We start from the raw sequence: 21460 nt of genomic DNA on the forward strand, positions 1-21460 counted from the left end.
CACATTTACTTTGAGCATCCCAAAGTAGGTGGTCAGTGTGTCAAAACTATCAAAAAACAAAAAAAAAAAACAAAACAAAATTAAAAAGACTTTTTGGATTTTTTTAGCTTTGCTGATGAAAGAATAGAGACTAGCAAAATCATAGCAATGTATCTTTTAGTTGGAGGCTGCTTTGTAGGAGAGACAAATGGTATGTCTCCTGCTGCCAAAAGCACATCTCTGGGGATCGGGGCCTGGGCAGTTGGGTCGTGCCTAAGACCATGAGCTCCCATGTGTTTCTTTTCATAGCAGGTCACTTGTGCTCCCATATAGATCTGATATTAAAATCTGCTCTCTTTTGGTGATCTGTCTTTTGTTGCATTGTGTAATATGAACACCCAAAGGTAGTCCTCATGGGATGGTTCCGTTCCTTTTCAGGGTAGCATTCAATACAACCATGGAAAAATCACCCATTACATTTGAAAGCTGTTGGCATCCCATGAGTGATCATTTAGCCATCCCAGAAGTAGGTTCCCACTTGATACTGATGTCCATGTAACACATGACAGGTTTGAGTATTTTCCTTTTTGGCCAAGTATAGACATCATTGGTCAAGTATCTCTTTTTCCTCCAATGGTGGCCGTAAACCAGTATGTGGACATGTAAGTAGAGGCCACAATATTATACAGAAAGGGTTCTACACAGCAATAAACATTTTCATCACTTTCTCATACACTGTGTGACAGGCCATTGCCATCATCTTTCTTCTATATGATCTGCAGACCTACCACAAAATTTTTACATCTTGCAGTTCTTATTGCAAATCAAAGATTTCCTGGTGGTCTGTGTCCAAGAACTGCTTGCTTGTTTTTTTTTTTCCTCAGGCACCATGCTGTGCACCCTGTAATAATCCCGTTGTGGAGGAGGGTGTACACAGCTTTGATTTTGCAGCAGCACTGAAAAATGAGGGAATAGCTTTTGCAGACCTCGATACCAAATGCTCAGGGAAGACTGCTTAGTTTCATGGGTAAAAAACTTAAAAGAGTCTGTGAAAATAGAAACTCTAGTTATATATCAGCTTAGCACCCTGGGTGATTAATTACACACTCATTTTTTTCTTTCAGAAGCTGGCTGACAACTGGGCAGCCATCATAGCCCTTGGTGTTAGAGAAGTGTATCACTCAAACTTTGTGTCATTAAGCAGCTGAGTAAAGTCCACATGTCCCCTTTAAGCTCCCATTCTCCTTCAGTTTTCCTTTCCACTCCTTCATCCACTGGGCATCTGGCACTAACTCCATGGCAAAAATGTAACTTGGGCTGAGTGCCTAGTTTTCTGCATGAATCCCATCGTGGAGAAGAGAGCCCTGCCCTGTTCTGCTGCTGGCTTGCGTCACAGGTCTGGTCATGGCACAGACCATGCTTACAGCCTCCACCTTTGAGATGCTTTCCCACATAGATCTCGCACTTTTTCACATAAAATCAGAGCCAAACAATCTGGGTTCCCCAAACCCACGCAGCAATCTGCAGCTAGGACACCTTCTTCTCATGGTGGTGTTAAGTGCACAGGCATGGAGGAAGCAGAGCCAGAAATAATATTTACAGCTATAGGTGTGATTGTAGTGTATATGGCAAAGTTTACAAAGGTTTCTCACCCCAAATACCTTTCCTGACCTCCCAAACAGTCCCTGTGTCAGAGAAGGAAAGGGGTCTGGGGATATCTAAAACAGTTACTTGGCTGATGAATCCCACAGCATTTTTTTTCTACTCATGTAGGAGGACAATCAGTACATTAACACACAGCAGGGTCTTCAACAAGGGGATCTGGCTCAGCACAACCTTCCTGTGCCCAGAGCACTCTGTTTTTTCATGGAGTTCTTATTCTTCTCGAGAGTTCTGCATCAGTCAGGCCCTTCACTGTGGTAAGTACTGTGAGACCTCCAGCAAAACAGAGAAAACCATCACTGGTGGGTTTAGCTCATTCATACAGCACCACTTTTTGTCTGTAATGTTAGCACAGGGATAGGCTGCAGGGTGCTGTATACCCCACTCCCAACAGCTTTTACTGTAAGAGTAGCCAGGCAGAAAGTCTGATCACATCTCAGCTCTCTCAGACTTTATACAAGTACTGACACAGTCTGCAACTTTTTTTTGTAATTCATAGTGCTTACATTAACAGTGGAAGACCCCAGTGGAAGCTGTGCATGCAGACAGCTTTGACACAGAGCTAAGCAAGATCACCAGGATCAAACATCTGGCGTAAGTCATCAGAAACTTATTCTACACTCCAAACAAGCGCTTTGTGAGCTTCATGCAGCAATACCTCATCAGAATTAACCAACCTATGCTTCCTGCCTAGCCTTGAACCTCTGGATGAGCCGTTCCCACTGCTGTGTGCACTCTGTGGAAGCCACAGCTTGAGCTGATGCCCCTTCTACCACCACCCTTACATTTGAGGCTGGGAGTAAAGACAGACTTTCAAATACACACCCTGGGCATTTGGGAGGGCAGCTGCCTGCGCCATAACCAGTCTAACAGGAAAATACCGCCTGCTGGGTTTTCTGCCTCTTCTTTTCTACATTGAGCAGTGGAGAAGAAAACATGCAGCACAGGCTACATCTCAGGCATAACTGTATCGTCCCTCACCACTATGGGCAAATGGAAGTCAACCCACCACCCGCCATTCTCTGCATGACACCTGTGCATCAACCAACTCTTCTGGTCCACAAGGTCACTTTTTTCCAGATGCCTCTGGAAATTGGTGATTTTTGACCCAGCAGAGTTGCATTTTTCTCTCCACTTCTTTCAAAACCACAGATTAGACCAAACAACCTCCAGATGGAGCTCATGATGCACAGACATCGCTGTACCTACCTTAGGTCGGCTGACCACAAGGCATCCCAGCTGTATCTGTGGGGATGGTCCCCTGAAGAAAGCTTCCTCTTGCTTATCTAAAGAAAACTGAAGCTGCCTGTAACACTCCACTTTCTGGAATGGAAAGGAGCATTCATAAGGTCCTTCAAAGCATTTAAAGGAGCATAACACCTGTTCAGTTGCCTACTTGTCAAATTGGGTTTACAGCGCTGTAAAGAGCTACAGGATGCAGAGAGAGGTCATTAATAAGTAGGCCATCCTATAGCCAGCTCTCAGGCCTTGCTTCAGTGTGCAGGATGTTATTGTTTAAAGCTGCCATTTCCTGCACAGAGTGCATGATTAGTTGCTATTTTCTTTGCAACATGTGTTTACCTCATTATCATACTTACTTTCCACTGCTACAGAACTTCCAGTTCTATATTCATCTAATAAATACCCCTAAATTTATGGGGCACCAATGCCCTAAGGCCCATGAGCACCTAATATTTGAGCAGCTGGCTACAAGATCTTTTGGTTTGCAGTTTTATGCGTAAAACAGTAGATATTTTGATACCTGTATAGTAACACATTCTGCTGTTCTGAGGCATGGAATTATACATAAACACTCAGCATAGATGTAGGCACGATATGGGGGTTTTAATTTTTACATTCTGGAAATGAAGTGCTGTCTTAGGAGCTCTCCGTTTCATTTTCAAAGTGAATGTGAGGTGAGATCTGAAAAACGTTAAAGGTCTATACGTCAGCCCGATTTGCGTAATTATGCTTTTAAATTGTGGAAGTGTTTTGTTGATTGTGCAGCTGTGTGGATGTATATGCAGGTGTATGCTCACTTTCAACCATGAATATATTGCTGTGTTTCTCTGCTTTGACCTGTTAAACCACTTGAAACTCAAGTTTATGCTTTTGCTGGACGCAGTCTGCTGAAACTGCAGTCTTAGGGCATTTCAAGTGACTTGGCTGTTTATGCTGAGTACCTGTTCCAAATCCAGTTTCTTGTAACACCTAGAAATGAGATATGCAGGCTAAGAATAGCACAGGATATGAATCCACCTGCAGGTGGTTACTCAGGGGGAGTCTAATTGAGATTAGGCTTGTGGAACAGCAGATCAAAACTCACCTGTGCTGGCCCAAGCAATGAGAACACTTGAATGCCCCACAGAAGGTTCATCAGTTCCCTCCAGACTCCAGGCAAAGGCTTCAAGCCTCCCTGTTTTGTTGGGATCATGTTTATGCCCCTGTATGCATCTTTATGATGCATTTGCTGAATTCTTGACCAGATGGTCAGTATGCAATGTGTGTGGTACTTTGGTTTAAATGCAACACGTGGGCTGTGACAAAAATTGATGTTTATGTGAGCTGCAGAAGTCTTCATATGTAAGGGAATTTTAAGAGCTACCACATGTAATACCAGTGGAGCGGAGTCTGCTCCAAATTGCAGTTCAAAAAGGCAAAAATTTATCCGTCTTCTTACACTTCTGTTTGGCAATCGATTATTTTCTTCTCATGCTGAAGCCAGGGACTAACAGACACCTTTTGAAGCCATCCCTTCACAGTAGCTTTTCCTGATTTAGTTTGATCTTGTATCTTTTCTCCCACCAGACTTGGTTGGGTCTGTTCTGCTGCTGCTGGTGTTCCTCTGTTCTGCTGTTGCTTCTGCTCTACATTGAGTCCAGTTCAAGCCTCATTGTTCCCCGTGGGGCTGAACCACACTGTGCAGAACCTCTGCCTTTGTTCATCCTCATCCTCAAGCCAACCCCCACCTCACCCACACCCCAAAACATCCTCTTCATGCTTTTGGCCCACTCCTGAGTTGCACAAGATTTTTTCTGAGAGTTGAACTTAACAAGAAACCAGCCTGAACCATTATTTGCTCCCTCCTCCAAGCAAAAGCGGAATCTGAATCTGTATTTCGAAGTTTTGAGTGGAACCTGAATCAAATATTTTTTTGTTGGGTGCTTGTCTCCCCAGTGCCCCTTTTCTTTGGGAGCATTTTTTGGGGGTTCATCCAGTGCAGAGCAAAGTGGGCAGAGTCTCTAGCTAAACCCGGTGTTGCCTGGTTTAACTCTGACCCCTGCCTGGGTCTGTGGGCTGTGTGCTCAGCCCTGCCAGGAGCAGCAGGGCTGGCTCCCAGACCCACAGCTGTCCTGGGCAGGGCTGCGCTTGCCTGTGGAGCGGGGCTGAGCAGGATGCTGGGCTCTGGGCTGGCAGCATGGAGCAGCACAACACTGGGCAGCCAGGTCGCTGAATCTCTCCCGTCTTGTCTTCCCTAAGCAGAGCGGAGTCAGCGAAAGTCTGAGATTTGCTCTTATAAATTTATTCGGGGGGAAATGGCCAAGCAGACAGCTTATGTTTCTCTGCAAAAAGCCAGGGGAATATTGATGCAAAATCTCATCACTTACTCATTCATCTCCTTATTACCCAACTGTAAATAACCACCCATTACACCTCTTCAAGAAACAGCAATCCAGACTGCTCTCTAACAGCAAGGCAGTAACATCCTAATTGCTCTTACATGCTAATTATAACGGGGTCTGTGGTGGAAAGATGATTTATTTTCTGGTGTTGAAAGCCCAGCTGTATGTACACAGATCTTCTCTGTGCTTCCTCCTGAAACAGCTCTCTTGGCTTCTCAGGTGTCTCACTGCAAAACAGATGAAACCATTTTCTCTCTCCAAATTAGCAGATTTGCCTGAGAACTGTCATCTGCTCTTGCAAAGCAGTCAGACACGGAGACATGCTGTGAAGCGCTGATGCTCTGCAGGTTCTCTTCTGCTGCTCAAAACACATAGACAAGTATCAAACAATTTAGGCTCAAGCCCAAGCAGAACCAACTACTGAGATTGCATATTGATTCAGTCCCAACCTCTGACTTTCCTGTGGCATTTACATCTTGCTGCCCCATGCATCCAGCAGTAAAATGTGTCCAGTTTCACTGAAATGTAGCTGTATTCAAGTGAAACCTTTATCTCTCTGAAAGACGCTGGCAGTAGGGCTAGGACATTTGTGAAGAGCTTTGTTAGCCAGGCTTGAAAGGTGGCATCAAATGTCTCCTCTTCCTGAAGATGGAGGTGGTTTTGGGAGTGGGAGGGAGAGGATGACAGCATCTCGCTTGTGTAGGAAAAAGCAGAATTCAAGTTATCCTTGAAATGACAACAGAAAAGCTTTCTGGATGCTTAGATGGGCAGCTGAGGGGGAGCAAATGGGCAGGAAATACAATTTTATTATAAAAAAAAATTACCCTGGTTAGCTGTTTTGGCATCTGGGTAATTAAAATCCTGTCTTACATTAGACCCTGGCTGTTCCCCAAAGACAAATGTGAAGATGTGTTCTTGTTCCAGTACAGAGTAATGGTTAGAGGTTACAGCACTGACTGTGTGATTGCTTTCATCTTAGAAAATGAGAAAAGCATGAATAAAAGAAATCTCTAACATCCATTAGGGAGAGAATTGGCTGGGTGGTCCACAGGTACAGACAGTTTAATCTCTTTTATACTCTGTCAGAAATAGATTCCGTGCCTGTGAATCCTGGCCATATATTTCTCTCTAATCATCCTTTCACAGGCTAGATCACACCAGCTATGGTCTGTTTGAGGACAGAACAACTGTGAAATCTGGAGCGGCTTCCCCAGCAAAAGGGTTGCTTCTCGATCAAGTAGCATCCTCATTTTCGCATCTATGCTGAGAGATAATTGACCTTCATCCTTATGGCTGTGAGCCCAAGATATATGCATCTGTGCCCAAGAAAATCCTGTATCCAGCAGCGGTTTATGATAGCTCTTTTCCAGTCCTGTAGAGTTGATCAGTGGTGGCTATATGCAGAGAGGGATGCAGAAGATCTACAAACAGGGTTGTTATCTTGTTTAAAAATTATATAAATTCTACAGCAAATCAGATTTCATTGTTGTATTGTGCCTCCTCTCTATCTGGGATTCACTGAAACACATCTGTAAGGTTAACTCAAGCCGGTTAAATTCCTTCAATAATGACTTGTCTTTGTCTCTTGTAGCTGCAAAGACTTGCTTAGTGTTCTGTTCTGTTTTTTAACAAGCATCCAGTGTCAATGGAACTTCATTAGAAGAGGGTTTTTTTTAACTACAGTTCTTGCTCCAATTTGTATTTTGTAATAATCCTGTTTAAAGAGGAAAGAAATGTCATGGCCCAAGCCATGAGGGATGCATGTGTCTAAATAATACAAAAGCACTGGAGCTGTGCAACAGCAGGAGAAGAAAGAAAATGCCAGATCCTCTCCATAGCTGCTCAGAATTTACTAGAAACAGGAATAGATGCACTGGGCCAGACCAAGGCTCCATCTGGCTTGTTACCTCTTGGATGAATAGAGGAAGAAGGATAAGAAACCATGTATCTGTCTATGCTTATGTGCATATATTTGTGTGTATGTATATACACACACGTGTATGTGGAAGACTGTCCTCAGAATTGCACAGTAGTAGGACAGAGGCAACAGTCACAAGCTGCAGGAAGAAAAAATTCCAATTACAATATTAGAAAAAATTCTTCATACGTGGAGGGGCTCAGCATTCAACCAGACAAGGGCCTGAACAATCTGACCTAGGTTGGGTATGCATACATGCACATGCACATATACATTCTTAAGTATAAGTATGTACGTGGTCCACTCCATATTCTGTATGGAAAAGGGTGACTTCATCTGTTGCATTGTTGGCTAGTCTTTTCAGTGAAAAAAGATAAGACCCTTTGGACATGACCCTCCAGACATGCTTGTTCGGTGGCGTTGCTCATGCAAATTTCAATGAAGAGATTGTTCCTCCTGAATCGAGTAGGGTTCCTGGCATGGGCCATTCTCATTAATGGGTTTGCAAAATCTGACTTACAACTATAATTTAAAGTCAAACAAGGAAAAGCATGCTACTAAACAGATTTCTGTGACCAGCTAAGCTGCTGGATCTTTATTTTGTCAGTCTGAGTAAGTGTTTGGCCAACAGATGAGGATGGTTGTTGTGGAACTGCAGGGTCAGATACTGGGGAAAATTCTGACCTTTCTTCTGTAAGGAATGATAATGTGAAATGAGCACCGTGCATGAGGGAGTGAACAGGCTGTTGTCTCTTAAACTCTGGTTTTGGTTCTTGCTTTGGATCCTATTACCTTTTGCACAGAAACTTAGTTTATTTCTGCATTCCCTTCAGCCTAAAGCAATTTATAGCTCTTGGTCTTCCCCTTGTGAGTGGGTGGGAAGCTCTTATTTCAGAATCCTTTAAATAACCAGACTCAATTTCACCCTCATAAATTTGATCTCCAGCACACATCCCCTTACTAAATAAGCAAATATTTTTTCCTAAAACCAGTCTGGCTTATTCCTAGGTTGACCTTTTGTCAACAAAGCATGAAGATATTATCATTATTGGAAACACTTCTCTCAAGCCTATAAACCAGACAAACAAAAAGGGGAGAGGGACGGGGGAAAGGCTGGGGCTTAAAAACTTCATTTTGGAAATGTCAACTGGGTAACCAAACAGCATGAATCATAGAAAACAGTGAAAGAGTCAGAGAAACAACATATGAACAGTTATTGCAGTGAAAGAGCTGGTAATTCATTGTATACATAACAAATCTGTCCGTTAAGCTGGGAAACAATATATCACTTAGTCCCATGGCACAGCCAGGGGTTTTCCAGACAGCAGGCTGGGTTCCGATGGCACGGCCACCTCGGGTGAGCTGGGGTGGGGACAAGATGATGGGATGCTTTGCTGTCCTCAGCTCCTTGCAGCAAACAGCCCGCGCTGTCTTTGCCAGGAGGGACACCAGGGATGTGGAGGTCCCTTCTCCAACCCAGCCATGGCTGCCAGCCTGGGAGGCAATTTTCAGGTGCCTCAGGTGAAGGAGCAGCTTCTACAAGGTGCCTGTCACCTTCCTTTGCCAGTGAAATTAAAGGTAAAGAGTGTTTGCTCTTCATTCCTCCAACAGGAATTATCCTGGCCAGGGATGCCAATCATGGTGCCTCTTCCAGAGGTCCTCTAGACCTCTGCTGCCTCCACTGGTCCCCAAAGGTCCAAGCACGGGGGTTTGACCTCTGCAGTGGCAGGATGCTCCGAAGCAGCCAAGTGTAGTTGGTGGGCACAAGCTGCTCTCTGTTTTTGCTCTCACATTCCAAGCCCAGTCAGGTGTCAAATGAGGTGAGTGGTTAGACATAGCCTGTTCAAACAAACTGCTTCTTAAACCTAAGTAAACGTCTTTCCAGAAGCTAACAAATGCTGTTTCCATGACTTTTGCAGTTTTAGCGTTATTGCAAGGAAAGGCCTGGGGTAAGAGCAGGATAAATGGTTTTGTAAGCTCCAGAGAGGCATAATTCCTATTAGTGAAAGCTTTCTACTCATCGCACAGGTCTTCAGTAGCAGCAGGACAGAGTCACTTATCTCAGTGACCTCTCTTGGACACGCCCTTTCCAGGATGATCCAAACCCCTCTCATCACAGCAGAAGGGCTGAGCCAAGAGGCAGCATGGATTGCCAAGTGTGTGGTGTTGGGAAGCTGGGAAGGACATTACCCATCACCAAAAGAGGTCCCTTTGCAGGGGTCTGAGATGCAGCTGGATGCTGATATAGCTCTTCCTCATCAGCCCCCAACACACTAACCTTCTGGAACAACCAGCAGCTACTGATCCCTCCCTTTCCCCATGATACTGACTGAGCTGAGTAAACCAAACAAGATTTGGTGAACAGGAAAGTCTAGTGTGGGCTGTGACCTCCTGGGGAAGTCTGGGTGTCACATCTCTTCAGGTAGCCATCCTCTCTTGACCTTTGCTTTTGACTTTTCCCCTCCCTTATAGTGGCACACGCTTGCTCTGAAATACACACAGGTGTGGCATCATCAACCAGAGCATGGCAAGTGAAGGAGAAGGAACATGCTTGAGTCCATCATGGAGTCAGGTTAGGTCTGTTCCACCCTCACAAGCTGCTCAGTTAGAGCAGAGCATTGCAAGAAAGAGATCGGCTGGGCAGCTGCAGGAGCAGGCAGACCAGGGGCTGTTGGAGCTGACTGCTCACCCGGCTTCTCCATCCTGCTCCCATCTTTTCTTGCCTGCCTTAGACAAGCTGCACCCTGGGCTGGCCCTTGCGCATCACCACCAGTGTCATTATCAACTCCAAAATGACGTAGGAGTGTTGGTGGAAGAACCAAATAGTGAGTGTACAGTGCTGCATTAGACCGTGAAGATATCACAAAAACTATATGCAGGATCAGGTACATGGCAGATAGTGCCCATTATCTGCCATGGTCAGTGGAGTGACAAGGATCTGTCTCTGTTTTCATGTCCTCGTGACAGTTTGCTGTGTTTCTACTGGATGTCTCCCTGCCACCACAGAGGGTAGAGAGGAGGGGGAAGTGAGAACACAGTTCTTAACAAATTTAGGGAAAGGCTGAAGCTGTAAATCAAGATCTTCAATGCATTTCATCTCCTTCCTTTTCAGTATTTAGCAAGAAAACAAATGCATACACAGGAAATAAGGAACAGATGCGCAAGCGCATCTTGGGACAAATGAATTAACGTGCAAGTAAGCAGACAGGCCAGAAATGCAATAAAGGGTAATTAGACCACACAGGAACCATCAACATGGGGCTGTATCACCAAATATTGCTAACACCTGAGAAGACCTCAGCAAAGTGAACTCTTCCATTTTTGGGTGTGGTGGTCCCAGGACAGGACTTTGGCTATCAGTACCTGATGCTTTGATGACTGGCTAGGTAGTGAATAAACAATCACTGAGGGATATGGGAGAGAACCAGATATAGAACAAATTCTCTCTTTCCACAGCAACTAAGAAAACTGGGCAGAACTTAGGGCAGTTACTGGAAAGATATCAAACCCATATGATCTTCTTGGGTTTGAGGGTGGCCAGCATCTTTCATTTCCCACCCTGTATACAGAAACGCATTTCTTTTTCTACTGGATCTATTGAGGTTGAGACATTCTTCTCTTGTCACCAGCACTCCATGAATCCTCACCCAGCAGTGTCCCAGGGCACCAGCCTGCAGTGCTGTGCAGAACACGATCCTGCAGCACCCACAGAAATGCTGCACAGCCTTGATGAACTGCTCAAAGGCAAACAGCAGCCCTTAGAGACTGTCAGTGCCATCTGCCATGGCAGGGCTGGGCTTGACTCTGAGCACCTGGATCATCTCAGGACCATATGCTTATCACGCTCCCATCTCACTCTCCTACTTTTTCCGCCTTGTGTGCCGTAGCCCAGCATCTCTGAAAGTGTTTTAAGCAAAAGTCTGCCCAGGTTTTCCTGAATAAACTGAAGGAATCACATGGCACAATCGCCACAGTGATATGTGCTTTGGCTCAAATGAAAATGAAGTTCAACTTTGAGTGGCCACTTATTTCTTTGCCTTCCCCCCAGTTTGGATGGCACACGTGGGGCTGCATCTCTAGAAAGGCTATGGTTTGTACTGTATTTTGCACCATTCGCTGAGCACCTTTGGATGCCTGGAGAGCTGCATGGACTGCAGGCTGGAAGATACCATGTTTCATGAGAGGAGAGATGTCTGCCCTGCCATAAGGATACCTGAGGTGTTACAGCTGTCAGAGAAAGGGAGAAACAGCCATACAAACACAGCAGCACCTGCGTGGCAGTTCTGTGCCCAGCTGCTGGAAGGACAGCTCTGTTTCTCAAGTGCTGTGGGAGAGTTGATCTTCTTGGGTCAACAGGGCCCACCACAGCTCCCAAAATGTCCTCACTGCTCCACCATCACACCATGCCCACCCCTCCACACACAGCCCTCCAGGCAGCTCCTTTCCAGCTGTGCTCAAGGACTGAGATGGAATTTCTTTACCCAGGTCCATTTTCAAGGTTTCCCCAAGATGGTGTTTGACTGGGGCTTTTGCCCAAGGTCTGGAAGGTCCCCTGTTCCTCACCACCCTCAGCGGTGCTGCTGGCGGTTCAGGGAGACCAGATGGCAATGTCCTTTGAACCTGGTGAATTAGAGAACTGGCAAAAAATGTTAACGTTGTCTCTGTGACCAGTGCACCTCCCACTGCAGAAGGGAATGGGGAAGGGGGATCTGCTCATCCTGCCTCACTTGCTCTGGTTAACTGCACTCTGCTTTCCAGTGAGAGCAAAGCATTTGGTTAATATCTGAGTTAATTCCTATGTTCCCAGATAGGGCAAATGTTCGTCACCTGGAATAAAATATCTGTGCAAGGCTTCCATTCCAAGTTACAAATGACACAAGCATGCTTGCTCTTTTCCTCCTTCCCCCCAACCACAACACACATTGTTCCTCCTAGGCCTCCTTTATCTGTCATTTACCTCCCCTGGACCTTGTTTTCCAAGTCCTAGGATCATTGTCTGTTCTCCTGATCCTCCCTTCTCCCTGCTCCTGCTGTATATTGCACAGAGCCCTCAACCGTGCACTTGGCAGGAGCTGGGCTTCATTTGGTCTCTTTAGTTATCATGTTCTTTCATTAGCTGCCCAGAGACATACTGAAAGCACATTCCAGGCTGTCCTTCAGTGGTCAAGACTTGAAGGTGTTCACAGGTCAACAGGAGCAGTCTGAAAAATAAGTAGCACCAAATGCTGGACATCTTAAGCACAGCACAGAGTGCATCCAGGAGTGAGGTGGCACTTTCTGTTATCAGAGGGTCATTTTCCTCCATGTCCTCCAACCTGTTGCTGGGGGAAGTACTTCGTTTTTCCTGCACATCTCCAGATCAAAATGTCTATTGCCCCTTCTGCCAAACAGACCAGCTTAATGTCTGTGCATGGGGTCTCACAAGTTATTTCCCCACAGCAACAACCACTGAAGCTTCTTGCTGCTGTGTGGAGGATTCCCTGAGCAGCCTGCTCTGGTGAGTCGTGCTCTTTAATCACAGGACAACATGAATGGAAGGGACCTGCTTGGCTGTATCTAGTCCTTTGCTGTCACAGGCAACTAGGCCACAAAATCCTCAGCAGAGACTTAACCTTGGCTCTGTGGAGATACTCCAGGGAATGTTTCGTTAACAAGAGTAATATTTATGTTAAGCATGAACCAGGATCAAACCTCAAGTACAGGTTTCAGCTCTAGTTTTGCATTTCCTGAAGCTAATTCCAACAGCATATGAAATCTCTAAACCTTCAGGTTTGCATTTCAGACCCTGTCTTACGTGTGTGCCTCCAACCAGGCTATTTCAGTATTCTGCAGTGTAGAAATAACGAGCTTGTATTTAGCTCAAAGACCCTGCCCAGGACTCTCATGTCTCACCCACTGAGTGGGTCCCTAAGTGCATGATGGGCTACAGAAAGGTTTCTAGAAACCACTTGGGGTCCTGCTGAGAAGCAGACACCTCCGAGCACATTGCAGCACTCACTGAATGGCTTCCAACAGTGCAAGAGCTTCATTTGTGAGCCTCCTAAGGAAATTGCATCCAGTTGTCATTGCAAAAGAGGGAATTTAAGGCATGCACAATGTCATTATTCCCACTGAGAACTACCAAAAACAGCAAGGGTGGCACCACATTGCTATGAAGAAAAGAAAAAAAATAAAAGCTGTAGTAGATCTACAGCTGTGTGTGGCCAGGACTTCGATGTCCCATCTCATCTGACCAAAGCCCTTCCCCACAGCTGCCCCTCCACCAGCCTCCCAGCCCCTCCAAGTACCACAGCAAAACACAGCACCCACCAAACTGGAGGCAAAGGTGAGCCCCACTGAGCACTCACAAGCTATTTGGCTGCCCAGTGTCAGAGCACGGACCTGTACTCTGGCAGACAAAGATGCCTCATGGCTAGGCCACCAGCTAAACATCTGGAAGGTCAAAATCCCATTGACAACATGTTATCAGCAAATCACTCAGGTCCAGGTAGGTATTTAGGTACTGAGTTCTCCTGGATCTAACTGGGAGTTTGATGTCTAAATACTTTTGTGGATCTGTAAAATGAAGATAATAGCACCTCACATTTTCACAGAGGTTTTGTGAGGGGACAGAAACTCCAGCTGGTGAGGTGAGCAGCACAGAAAGGTATGCCTTAGCGGTATTGCCATTCTTCACCAGGAGTTCCTGAGCCAGGAGCGGAGCAGGAGGCTCAGTGCCACCATGCTGCTGCTGCCCTGTCATCCAGAGGACCTCCCATCCATGTCCACAAGCCACAAGGCTTCCTGCTCTGGTAGTTCACTGCTTTTGCAGAAGTCCTGCCTCAATTAGCCAAAGATACATATCACTGGGCTGTCGGGCTGGAAAGACCAAGGAAATTACTTATCTATAAGCTGTCTCAGGCTTCCCCACCACAGTCTGGGCTCTGCAAAATGTCTTCTGATGTCACCAGAGTTTGAAAAGACCTGGGAAGCAACACCTGGATCAGATCGGCTTCATTAAGCTGTAAAATATCCTTTTTTCTCTAACCAAGTTCTTCTCCCACCATACAAAGCAGAACATAGCAAAGAGCTCTGGGGGAGGCTGGGCCTGGAAGAGCCTCAAAAGAACCTAATCTCATTCTTCTGTGTATGTTTTTGCTTTATATAGTCTTTTGTGTATGCTTTTGCTCCAGATGTCAGCAGCAGAACTGAGCAGCCAAGCTGCGGGCCAAAAAGCAGCTGTAGAGGCTGCAGGGCTGCCACGGGCACAATGACCAAGCGGGATGTGCATCCCTCGCAAAGGTGGCATCGCTCTCACTCTCCCCCACGCAGCACCTGGTTTTTGTTGGTGTTTGCAAGGCTATTCCCAGCACTGACTCTGTTGGTATGAAGGACAGCCCAGCCCCAGTTGTTAGGAGCAGCTATGTCTCATCTGATCTCCCATGAGGATTCCTGTGGGTCTGATCAGTGGCTGGAGCTGGACATCAAAGGCATGGCACAGTCCTAACAGCTGCCAAAATGTGGGAAATCTCCCACTGATAATCAGTTGTACAGTGGAATGGCCAAAGCCCACATTGAACACTGGAACAGGCTGCCCAGGGAGGTTGTGGAGTCTCCTTCTCTGGAGACATTCAAAACCCACCTGGACACCTCCCTGTGTAACCTCATCTGGTGTTCCTGCTCCAGCAGTGGGATTGGACTAGATGATTTTTCAAGGTCCCTCCCAATCCCTAACATTCTGTGATTCTGTGATTAATCTCCAGCATCAGCTCTAGATTTCATCAGTTGTTTTGATCTGTGTGTTAAATAATGCCAGTGCCTGACTGAAAGCACATTTACAGAGGTTTAACAGCAATTAAACTCATATGTATCTCTTGCTTGGGAGATCAGCTGCAGTGAATATGGTTTCAATAATCAAGTGGTATTTTGTTTACATGCCATAATTATGATATTAAAATCTATACACAAACCTCACTGGATGCAAAGATCTTTTAATGTATGGCAGTCTTCGCAACAGGCAGCAGGATGCAGAGATAAAAGGTGACAAGATGAACATGGTGTGAGCACCCATAAGATTGACTAAGACTACAAACATAGCTGAGTGGTGTCCCTGGCATCTGGAAAGATGGGCACAGCTTCCAGCTCTTCAGCTGAAAGCTACTAGATGGCTGGCTGCAATCCTGGAAAGATGAGCACTAGCAGGAGGTGAGTTTGGGATGCTCTGTCACCCAATAGGGTCACGGCAGGGGTGAAGTATTTACCCTGGTAGCTGTGGTTGTAAGCTTGACACAGCTAGGGCTCATATTCAGCATGAAGATGATGCTCGTCTCAAGCAACAGGATGTAGAATCCCGAATCTTAGCCCTGTAAAATTGCTGTGGGGAGCCAGAAAGAGCTCAGAGTTGCACAGGGGAATTTACCTTGTGGAGTAAAGCATTTTGGAGAACTGGAGAGAATTTCAGAGGACTGACAAAGACAGTATGATTCAGCATCAAAGCACAAGTGACTGAGCACTAGTTCTGGTTCAAAAGCCTTCAATGCTTCAGTTTCTCTCTATGGATTTATATCTATCTCCAACCTCGTGGTTGTCTTCTCCAACTGCAGTGTGAGATTTTAGGGAAAGCAGCTCTGTTGATACTGAATGCTTGACCCAGAGATTTTGCCTAGCAAGTCATAGCCAGCACCCCAGTGAGGACAGAGCCAGCACATTTAGCCTAGGAGATTATCAGAAAGAGGTGGTGAGGAGAAGTGTCTTGAGATCTTATGTTCTCCCTCAGTTCTGAATGTCAAGAACCCTGCCCCGCTCCAGAGTAAAGTCAGATCATGATGGTGCAAACAAACCTCTGTCTTCCTACTGGAACTGGGGGAAAGACCTTAATGCAGGCAAGTAAAGGTGAAAAGAAGCCATATTTTCATGCTTTTCTTCTCTCCACCTCACAGCCTATGCCTTTCTCTGCCACCCCCATAATCACCCCCACCACACTGCAGAAAGTGGTGACTGGAGACTGCCCAGTTGAGGTGTCCTCCTTCTCCAGTCTCAGCCCAGTGGGGTGGTAGGGAAGGTCAGTGTACAAGGTCTAAGTGAGGGCTGAAGCTCTGGGCAAACCACCTGCACGGACCCAGGCAGAGGGTCTCCTCAGCAGCGTGGCTACACGCCGTGACTGCTCCTCTCTTTAAAATCTGTGACCACAAAAGAGGATTTATTTCTTTGTCATGTGTTAAGTTGATGATTTTCATCCAAGCGGAGGAGTTGTGGGGAGAGAAAGAGTCAGGGGCTGAAATTAAGTGGTACCTCCAGTAATAAAAATGAAGCAGATTTGCCTGTAGTGAGTTTTCCTTTCCGAGAGCCATGCCTGGATAATCTCAGTTTCTAGCTAAGAGATAGCAGAGCTGTCAGGACATACTCCATGTGGCCACACAAGAAAACACAGACATGACCCCTTGGTTCTTAGGAACAAATGTAGCGGGGGGGGCGGAGAAAAAGCACTAGCAGGAGGATAGAAAACAACAAAACCCAAATTCATAGAGCAAACAAATGTAAAAGCACCTATTTTTACTCAGTAATTTACATGCCTGCCCCCCTTCCTATTTCTTTCTTTTTTAATCTACAGCAAATATCTCTGAACTGTGCTGAGACAATAAATCTAGGTCCCTTTGAAGACCTTGGGTGGCAATGCAACAACAATACACTTTGTAAACTATTTTAGAGATTAATTTTCCCTTTGATCTGCAGCATGGTACCCCCACTGCATACGTATACACACAGCAACGCACAGACACATCCTGCTGAACCCACTGTGCCGCAGTCTAGAGTTCCCCTGCCACAGGTGACGGACATCAGAGAGGTCATAGCTGGACATAAAGCGCAATATATACCCTCACAGAGATGCACATGTGACCAAAATGTTTTTGGTAAAAGAATACCATAAAAGATGTGGCCACTCCAAACCCAGTAAACAGCAGAGTTTAAGGTCACAGTGGAAGAATTACTTTTTCAATGGTTGAGGCAGGAAGTGGCTGTAAGCAATTTTAGAGTTTGTTTATTTTTAAAGCACAGTGAGAGAAAAGGAAAGAAACTTTACTGCATGATATCTTTCTCATACCCCCAGGGGCCATCAGCAGGGTCATGTCCATAAGATCTACTATGCAGATTTCAGCCCCTGAACTAGCAGAGTAAGTGAGGGAAATAGCTATTTGTCATCCTGTGTGTAATCCTGGATTTAAAAGATGATTGTTGACAGTGAAAAAATAATGAGGCACCGATCACTTCATCACTCTGGTAGCTGTACATCTAAGTCCACGTGCCTCCCACAGCCATCAAGCTGAAGGGATGCAAAGCATTTATGAACTTCATGTTACATCATCCACCTGCCTCCCAAACACAGGTTCCCCCAGGCCAGCAATATGGCTTTAGATTAGCAAACAAGCATGATCTCTAGGCACAGAAATTTGGGGCAAGAAAAGAAAAAAAGCACAGCTCGGAAAAAGAGACTGAATTCTGGTGTGAGACGAATGCATGGCCCATGGTCATATTTCCCAGTCACGGTGATGCGAAGCCCCCATTTCATCAGAACAATCTCCAGGAGTCAATATTCATAGAGCCCTCTAGTAGCTGGCCAGGGTGAACAGTCCTACTCAGCCAGAAAAGTAATTGTCACATCCAGTGACATCCTCACCTCTCCTCTGAGGACTGTCAATCAAGAGCTGACCTGGATCAAAACTTACAGGAACTGACAGGATCACCATAGGAGCAAGGAGGTCCACGAACACATCTCCCAAGCTGCAGATAGATCACCTACAGCACTTACTGTCTGATGTGTATGTTGGAGATAGAAGCATGGAGTTAAATCCTGAGAAACAGACAGAAGGTCACTGGCTCTCAATGCTCTTCTTTTTCTTGATAATCTGGCCTTTTGCTACCCTGCCATTCTGCAAGCAATGATTCAAGATCCAGAATACCAGCTTCCACTGAAGATGAAGAGTACAGCTCCCGTGCCTATAGGAAAACACACTCAGAATGTGAGATGAGGTTCATTAAAGCAATGTTGCCTTCCTGAGTCTGAAGAGAGCCTGAAACAACAGCTCTGAGAGGTGGAAAAGCCTTTATTCCACATTAAGTTCCTAATTCTGGGGCAACAATTGAATCAAATATCACTGTTTGACTTACTACCATTTTAGCCGAAATATCTAGCTTAGATGCCCATGCCAGGTCTTAAATAATCTTCCACACTTTCCCTGATGTCATATTGCCTTTTGTTCAATTGCCTTTTGCTTGGTAACAAGATCTTCAGTTTCTTCCCCATAATTTTTAATGGAGATTCAGTTTGCCAGTGCATCAGTCTGGTAGTGTGTCAAAACAGGGACCCAGTCAAAGGAGTGAAGAGAGCCAGGAAAGAGGGAAGGATGCCTAAACCTCATTGAAGAACAAAGATGCTTTTGGGGCTCATTCCTGCTACCTGTGCTCAAAATGGTTGGGCTGTCACCATTTTTCCCCTAATTTGCTTGCTGCCTGGGGAAGAGCTGCACGAGGCACATACAACCATAGGGCCAGAGGAGCAGGGCAGTAGCTGCAGCTTATTGAATCAATAGCGTCCTACAACCCCAGCCTTCCAAAAAGCAAAGGAAGGACCAAAAGCAATTGTCTGACACAAATTAATTTCCTGTAAAGACTGCAGAGTGAGTTAAAAGCACAGGCGAGTGCACACACGCAGAGTCCAAACCCTGAAATCTGACCTGGCACAAGCTGCGGTGAGCGAGCCTGACATGGGGGGATCTGGAAAGCTCTTGGTCCCTGCGGGAGATGGATGCACATCGTGCTGCCCCCTCCTTGTTTCGAGACAGCAAGCAGAGGGAAGCACTGGTGTTTGCACAGATGCAGGTTTATGTCATAGGCAGAAGGGCTGAGCAAAATGCTGCATCCCCTGCTGCCCATGACAGGTTCCTCTATGACAATTTTCCAGGCTCCTCTTGGCTATCTCACAAGAGCTTGGACCTGGTGCTGCTCAGGTCCCCGTCACACCAGCCCTGCCTTGGTGTAACACAGCAGATGTCAGCAAGGACACCCCTGATTTGTCAGGGCATTAGCAAGAAGTGATTCAGGCCTTGGGTTGCCCACTGATCTTTTGGAGAGGAGTCACAGACAAGAAAGTCTTAAAGAAATACATTTCAGGCTTTTCCACCTTGCTTTCAGGGTTCAGAGCAGTGACAGTCTTCAGAGCTCAAACACTGAATTTTGCAGCCCAGTAGTGAACTACCCCTGAGAAACTGCAGAGAAAGCCCAGGCTGTGAACTGAGTCTTTCAACCATCAGGACCACCAAAGTAAAGCTTCAGGCAACTCTCCCAACCAAAATCAGAAGATCCTTCTGAAAATGTGAGATTTCTTTTCAGAGGGTTGAGTTCTTTGTTTAGTTTTCTTGCTTTGAAGGCTACACGCAATCTTTCCTCTCCCCTCCGGAGCTCTGTTGTCACTGCTCTTAGGACGTGAGAGATGAGAGGCACAGTAATCACAGCACTCCAAAAGCTGGAGCTTCAAGAGTATTAAAAGAGCGAACCCCAGAGGACAGGAAAGGGGGAACATGTTTGTCTCTGGTGTCTCAGGTCACATACTGGGGCTGGATGTACAGTGCCTGGGAGTGGCTGGGGGTGGACAGTATTTTCCCTCAAGCTATTAATTCTACTTGGATGAATAAGTGGAGAATGGAGAATAAGTATGCCCTCCAGATGCCCCCAGCACACCAAGCCATCACATAACGGTTACTGGACATCACACAGCAAGTTTATGATGCCGATGAGCACGAAACAGAAGTCGAAGTACAGTGAGCTGCTGCCACTGGAATCACCAAAGGGCATTCCCAGGTCCTGGCTGTCATGGTCTCTGTTCAGGATCACAGGAGCTCAGAAATTAGGGCTGGAAAAGACCTTAGGAGGTTGTTTAGTCCAACACCAGTCCCAAGACAGTATCAGGTATGCCTACACTGCTCCTGACATGTGTTTGTCCAATCTCTTCTTTAAGACACTTCCACTAATGGATTTCCACCAATCCTTTGTGTGATCCATTAGGAGGAATGACCTAGGACATGCTTAACTGCTTGGACAGGGAACAGAGAAAGTAAGCACTGGAGTGACTTTACTTTCCAGGCCAAGAGAAGAGAAGAGAAGAAAGTCAAATAGAAGTAAGGAGAAGGATGGGAATGCTGAGAGGAGGAGCAAAAAATCTGCGAAGATTTTTGTTTGTGTCTGCTTCAAACCTCCAAGAGTTACACAAAGTCCAGTCCTCCCCTCATCACATCTGGAGGCCCAAGAGGCTTCCAGATGGACTACAAATGAAGAGTCAGAACCATGTCAGCACTCCATGAGGTCACACCACCACTGGGAGGTGTAATACCCCAGTCTTTGTTACAACCCGGCGCTGACCCCAAGAGTAAGGTGGTGTTGGGGAAGACAGTCACAGGCACGTGGCACCGCTCCCTCCCATTAAAACAGCCTCTTCAGGTTGTCAGATGTCAGTGGTGCCAATGCCAGGCCCTCGATGCTGCAGCAGCTCTCTAGCAGTCGGCTTGTTTCAGTCCAAAGTTTCCAAGCAGTTACAGCCCTGGAACAGCAGAGCAACTCCACTCAGTACACTACGACATCACCACTACTGTTGATCTTGGCGTATTATTTATCCATCTTCCCAGCCATAAATTTCCTTCCTGGACTCCAGGACTTGCTTTATAACCACACTCTTTGCGCTGAGACTGCACAGCCCTGGGGACAAGACCTTTGCCTCCGCACTTTCTATTTAGGGCTATGCAGCTTTATGACACTAACAGAAAGAGTAACTTCCCAGATGACTTTGCAGCCAGCACAGAAGTTTTTTGAAATGCTACTTTTTGGCTACTTGGAAAGTCACCGATAAGAGCAGGGATAAATCTGAAGCCTGAGCTGCTACCACACGGGGAGGAAGAGATCCTGGTAGCTTGCTTGCAAATACGTCATGCAACAAACCGTAAAGTCTTTCCTCTGTTCTCCCAAATGGATCAGCATGAAATTCCACCCCAGAGTCTTACTACTTGGCCTCTGTTTCTGAGATTTAAAGCCTTGAAGGAGGTGAGTAGCCCCACTGTATTATCACCAGAGGCTCAGCTGTCTGCACAGATCTTTGAACCACGCTTTGGGAGCTCAACCAAGACCAGAGTCTGGACTTCACATGTTAACGCCTGTCCCTCAGAGAGGCCTGGAGCTCACCAGGCTCCTGGCTCGCACTGATGACCTCAGAAGGTATCTGATGGCAGTGTGAGCCAGCATTAGTTGGCTCATA

The sequence above is a fragment of the Columba livia genome, chromosome 3, assembly GCF_036013475.1.
Source record: "Columba livia isolate bColLiv1 breed racing homer chromosome 3, bColLiv1.pat.W.v2, whole genome shotgun sequence".
Taxonomy (NCBI): domain Eukaryota; kingdom Metazoa; phylum Chordata; class Aves; order Columbiformes; family Columbidae; genus Columba; species Columba livia.